Below are 6833 nucleotides of genomic sequence, written 5' to 3'. Positions count from 1 at the left end.
GTGATTGTAGTATTCGTTTTCATGCCATGGTTGTTGCTGCCACGGGGTCCGCCGGGCGTCGGTATGGAATGTGTGGTGGAGAATGAGAGACAGAGTGTTGACTTCTTCGCTTGCTAGCTTCTCGAGTTTCACATGTGGTGGAGGGTCCATGTATGTATACCAGTGTGTGGCGTGTTGAACCTGTGCGGCGATCCAGTATTTAGCGGGGTCAGGGGCAGTGAGGCCCCCTTTCTCATATGGAAGAGCCATGTGCTGCAACCGTGCCAGAGTGCCACAGAAATTGTGCGCATGCAGTGTGTAGGTTCTTGAAGTACTGTTTCCCGGGCCAGATCGGTACATTCACAAAGATGTAAAGCAGCTTGGGGACAATTATCATTTTAATTAGGGACAGCCTGCCCGACAAGGAAAGCGGGAGGTTACGCCATTTCAACATCCGGGCCTCCGCGAGCTGCGTCGCAGTCGCATAGTTGTCGGCTAATAGTGAAGGTTTAGTGAGGATACCTGGAACCCAAGATATCTGATTCCACCCAGAGACCAGCGGAGGGGAAATTCACATGTTGGTTGGGAGGTTGCTACAGTGAGCGGGAATATTTCAGATTTAGTGTAATTTATGGTAAAGCCCGAGAATGTGCCAATTTTAGTTATGTCGTGGATAATCGGGTCTAGATGGGCAGCCGGGTCTCTGATAAAGAGAAGTACATCATCAGCATACAGTGAGATTATCTCTGGGGCGTCATGCAGGTGTTTACCTTTTCTAGTATGTCAATTTCTAACACTGTCAGTCATGGGTTCGATGGCAAGCGCAAACAGTATTGGGGAGAACGGGCAACCCTGACGAGTGCCCCTGTGAAGCGTGAAGGGGGGCGAGACCTGAGAGTTAATAAGGACCCTGGCAGCTGTGTTTGTATAGAGTAGTTTAATATATGACATCATGTGTGGGCCAATTCCCATTTGGTGAAGTACAGCTCACATATACCGCCAAGACACCATGTCGAATGCCTTCTGGGCATCGAGGGTGACCGCTGCGGCGCTGGCATTAGGATAAATTCTGGACATAACATTGAACAACCGATGGATGTTGAGGGCCGTTGATCGATCGAGGACGAAGTCACTCTGGTCTGGATGGACTAAGTGGGTCATTATGGGGAGGAACCTGCTCGCAATTATCTTGGCAAAGATTTTTGTATCGGTGTTGACAAGAGATAGGGGCCTGTAGGATCTGCATACGTCCAGCGGCTTGCCCGATTTGGGGAGCACGGTTATGATGGCCTTGCGCATGGACTGGGGCAGGATGGCCAGGCCGAGTGATTCATTCCAGACCTCGAGGAGTCTGTGTGCTAGGATGGCAACATGCTCCTGATAAAACTCTGAGGTGAGGCCATCTGGGCCGGGTGCCTTGCCCTTCGGGCAGCCTCAGTTATCTCGTCGAGGGTGAATGGAGTATCTAGCTGATCCCTGGTGGCGCGGGAGAGGAGGGTCATGGGGTTTGGTCCAGAAGGAGGTCCACATCCTGTAGGCTGTGCTCCTGCTGGGGGGCATATAAGGTTGTGTAAAACCGTGGTGACTGTCTCGAGGACGTGTTGGTCAGACCAGTGCAGCGCGCCATTTGAGTCTTTGATGCAGTCTATGTGGGTTCTACCCCCTCTGCGTGAACTAGTCTGGATAGTGTCCTCCCCGGTCTGTCCCCCTCTCCGTATTTACGGGCTGCCATGGGACAGGCGTGATATTGTATCTCCTTCTGGGCATGGGCCTCGAATGTCTCCAGCTCGGATCTAACCTGTGCCAGTATGGTCAGGGATGGGGCAGATGTGTACTCCCTCTCAAGTTCTTTAAGCTTTGCTTCCGATCGCTGCAAGCTATTTTTAATGTCTTTGAGGACCCCAGCCTCCCTGGAGATGCACATCCCCCTGATGAAGACCTAGAACGCTTCCCACGGACCCCATCAGATGTATCATGTCTTTTATTGCAGTCGAAGAATGTGTTAGTGTCAGCCAGGATTTCCGCTTTGAAAACTATATCTCTAAGTGCCTCCGACTTGAATCACCAGACAGAGCGGGGAGGCAGGTCGTGTCCCAGTGTGATTCACAGCGTTACCGGGGAGTGGTCTGATAGTGTGCGTGGTAGTATCTGTGTGTCTGTGGCCCTCCCCACCATTCCACTTGAAATGAGAAACAGGTCTATTCTAGATAGGCTATCGTGTACTGATGAGTAAAAGGTGTGCTCTTTCGTGTGTGGGTGGAGAACTCTCCACACATCTTTGAGGCCCAGCGTGTCAATGTGTGCGTGTAGTCTATTAGCCGCACGCAATGTAGCTTTGCGGGCGGTCCCAGATCTGTACAGCTCTTTGTCTAAAATCAGGTTCATGTAACCGCCCCATATGATTGGGACACCGATATATTTTGCGAGTATGGTGGTAATTACATCTAAAAAGTCTGAGGCGTCGAAGTTTGGGACATATGTATTCACGTTAAGGCATTCAACATTGGCGAGTAGGCAATGAAGGATTACATATCTGCCCTCCGGATCGATGTGGCTGGTGCGCAGCAAGAATTGGACTGATTTGTGGACTAGAGTGAGCACCCTCTGGACTGGGTTGAATATTTTGTGTAGTACCTGTTAGTACCCCAGGCTGGGGCCAGGTATGTCGCTAGGTGCCCCAGGGCGTGTGTTTCTTGAAGGAGGAGTATTTTTATCCCGTGCCTCTGGGCATAGGCGGTTATCCTGCGGGCTTTGGTGAAGTTACATAAACCCTCGGACATTCCATGTCATGAAATTGAGCGACATAGTGTTGTATTATGGAACATCCCTGCAGTGATATTTGTTATCATTCAGTACCTTGCGCACAGCTGCAGTACAGCCATCTCGCGGTGCAGCCATGTTCCCCGCTCCCATGCCATTTTCCTTTAACCAATCCCCAACATTACCTCCCACCACCTTAACTGCCCACCCCCAACTTGCAGAGCAGACCCCCCCACCCCAAATACAAGTATCACCAATTAAACTGACACTCACTGGGGAGTAGAGGTCGGTGGGCAAGATCCAACGTGGATATGCCCCTCTCAAGGCCCAACGGGGGCAAACAAGCAGCAACAACTGGATAAGAATAAACATTGCAACTGCATTGAGGTGCGCTGTTGCCGTGCGGCCGGCATTTTGAGCATGGTGCAGGACAGCATATGCCATCTGGAACAGGTTTCTGCAGTAAACGGATCCTATGTCTGGCCCCAGGCAACAGTAGATATCTCAAAGCAAAATGGGACTGAAGAAGTAACTAGGGCTCGTGGCCAGCTCCAGGCACTAGAAAGGAAAATGTGGTTCATGTCTATAGTTCAGGAGCCGACTCGTAGCCCGTATGAGTGTAATAGGGAGCCATGTTTGCTGAGTGTGGAGTGCGACATTACCATCATCACATTTTGAGTCAAGGATCACCAGATAGGATGGGTGACATTGAGCTAGGCAACACATGGTTTATCGTCGTTGACGCGGTCGCCTCCCGGATTGTGAAGTGGTATATGCGACTCAATGAATTTCACTGCTTCGTCTGGGACAGTAAAGAAGTACAGTTTACCATTGTGGGTGAGTTTGAGTCGTGCCGGGAACAGGATGGCATATAGGACGTTACACTCCCTGAGCAGTTTCTTGACGCCAAGGAATTGACACCTCTCCTGTTGCACCGCTATTGAGAAATCTGGGAAAATCCTAATGGTGTGGGCCTCGAAGCGTAGGTCTCCTTTCTCACATGCCAGGCGGAGGACGAGGTCCCCGTCCCGGTAATTGAGAATTCTGGCGATGATGGGCCTTGGGATGTCGCCTGGCTTGGGGCGTGGTGACGTTCCACCGTGAAGTACAGTGACAGGGCCGGATTGCCCAGGAGGTCTTTGAGTAGAGTTTCAGCGGCATCCTCCATACGCCACTTAAGGGCGTTCTCGGGAACCCCAATGAAACACAGGTTGTTTCTGCGGGAGCGCGACTCCAAATTGTCGCACTTTGCTTTCACACTTTTCATGTCGCGCATACAAGGAGCACATGAATTTCGTCTTCATTCGCTGATATCCTATTTTCGGCGTCAGTGATCCTGGTCCCTGCTTGGTCCACTTGTGTTTTAAGGGAGGCGACATTGGCATTAATGTCATCCAATTTCTCGTGGAAGGAGGCAAAGTTTTTGCCCATTGATTCCATCAGTGTAGTCCAATCTGGAGCCATTGCACTGGGATGAGGATCAGCTTCAGGTTCCTCCTGCAGGGATGACGCATGCCCCACCTCGGCCCTCGGGACTTTCCTGGCAAATTTATCCATGGCTCCCCCCTTAGAGGCCCCTCTGGATCTGTTCAACATTGCGAGTGTAGGGCCAAATGCGGCAACGGCCCACAGGTGGAGCTGATGGGGAGGTGGATGGCTAGGAGTCCGGGGTGTTCGATGACAATAGGCACCACACCAGTGTCAGCAGGGGTGACCAGGCTATGGGGACAGTGGAGGCGAGGAGGCAGCAGCCAGGTGCAGCGTGTTGTGCTGCCCAGGGGCCAAGAGGAGGCAGCCACCAACCGCCGGGAGCGAGTGGTGAGCTGGCAAGCTGCAGTGATTGAAGCGTAAGGTTTCACACTCTTGTTAGGTTGAGAAGCGTTATGCCTATCCAGCCCGGCAGGGCCTGCACTTTCCAAAGTTCAGTCATTGTAGAAGGTGGGGTGGGGGCTGATCGAACAATTCTTGTAGGGTCACCTAGTTTCGTGGGTTCGCCAGAAGGGGGGAGCCACGGTGCAGCTTGGAGCCAGTAATTCCGGATGGCAATGTGTCCGGTGCTATCAAGTATTATGATCTTTTTTTCTGTGTTAGACAGGTTCCCTTTTGTGGTGCTGGGTTTCAATGCATTCCTTTTTAAGTCACTGATAACCAGATCCTGAAAGGCCTCAATATGGCCACCCAGCTCATGAGATGGATTACATTTTGATTTACATTTCAATTCACTTTTTTCGGCTGGTCTTCATCAATGTCTAGACCACTCCATTCAGTAGTTTGAAAAATATCACTGGTACCTAGACTTTGATCAAGATGCACTAAATTAGTTAAGGTTTTAAGATCATTAATAATTAGATAATTCTTTTGCCCCCAATGGAGTTACCTGGGGTCCCTTTCAAGGATTGATTTCAAAGTACTTTTTTAGGCAAACTTTTCACATGTACCTTTCAAAGTCAATTTGTGTCTGAACGTAATGAATTGGGTAGTGGGATAGAAACGTAGGCCCAAACTTATAATTTCTTTTTGTTCTTGAGAGTCAAAACATGAGAGAATAAGTTTATGATATTCATTTTAATTATATCCTTTATTTCATTTTTTTCTTCCCAATCTGATTCGCAGAGTGTGTATTCCTCTGGTTTACTGCCAATTATGTTTTTTTTGTGCGCTCTGTACTCTCCTGGTTTTCTTCTTTTGCAAATATGTGGTCCTCTGCCCGACCTCGTCCTCTGTTGTTTTGTATTTGTTCTTCTATTTAGACATACCAAACTCTTCTCCTCTAAAAAATGTAACTTGACAACTGGTTCTTCATTGCAGGGCATGCGGTAGCGGCCATGTAGTTATGGTTAAGTTGCGCAATTCATAGGAAGAACACTTTTTGGGTGGCTTACAACTTTGGTGCCATTTGACGAATCCTCACAAAGCTTTGCAAAGAACGTATATGGCCATCTCAGAATGGCCTTGCAAAGTGCGGTGTGGTTTTGTCCAGGGGGAGCAAAGTCATAGGGGCAGTCCCAAAATGTTTGAAATCTTCATGGACACAATGGCAACACAAATTTTGCTCACGCCTACAGCCCTAATCGCTGGATGAATTGTGACCAAATTTGCACCAGGAGCGGCAGCCTGGTCCCGAAAGTGTGCTTTTGTAATTAGTCCATTCATTTATTTAGAAAAGGTCAAAAAGTAGGCACAAAAATGTGTGATATTTGGGTCCAGTCCGCAGAACAATTTCCTGATTTGGTGTCCACAGACACCTCAGGACGAATCAGATGGTGGCTTGGTGTCCGCGGACATCAAAGACGCCCACTGATTGGATGTTGAAACTGTGTTTTAATAGGTGCAAAAAGGGTTTGCAGGTGCCGCCCACTTTGCGGACAACTCTGCTGAATGTGATAAGAAAAACATTTGGAAAACATATTTGGGGTTATTTGGTGGTTGAAAGAGGGCCTTCAAACGGTGGGTGAGTGCAATAAAGTTGTCATGGAGCTGTTCTAATAGGCGAAACAGTGCTGCTGCCGCCATGTCCGTGTTCACTGTCCTTGCCTGGGGACACAAACACATGTCTGCGGACCTCTGCTGTTAGTCTCAAATCTGAGTTACTGCAAATAATAAGGAACATACCAGTCACGAAACAAATATATAACAAGAGTTTATTCGCTCTTGAAGCGGACCCAATTTCAGCTATGTCCGCGCACAGTCATAGAGAAATTGAGCAAGTCACATGAGGGACAGGCAGCTTTAAATACACTTCAAACCGGCTTTGGTTGCTGAAATAATACATAGTTTATGACCCACATAACGTGGGCATTTTCCATGGCAACACATGGTACCTCCCGCTGCGTCATCTCTGCATCATCTCTGTACAATTTACTGTTCTCCGAGTGAGGAAATTCACCACGTTCCCATCACAAGGAGGCAAGGAGGCATTCCTTGTGCTTCGTTATCACTGGTTGTTTTACACCAAAAGGGCACTTTGCATTTTGGCTTGGCAGTTCAATTAACATTTCCTCTCTAGAATGTGCATGGTATATTATGGTACATCATGTTTTCTAAACATGAGTCGTGCAATTAGCTTCGGAAAGCAGAAGACAGGAAGGAACATA

Source organism: Ambystoma mexicanum, chromosome 6q (genome assembly GCF_040938575.1).
Source record: "Ambystoma mexicanum isolate Mex_15411 chromosome 6q, UKY_AmexF1_1, whole genome shotgun sequence".
NCBI classification, from domain to species: domain Eukaryota; kingdom Metazoa; phylum Chordata; class Amphibia; order Caudata; family Ambystomatidae; genus Ambystoma; species Ambystoma mexicanum.
Note: the sequence above shows the minus strand (reverse complement) of the source record.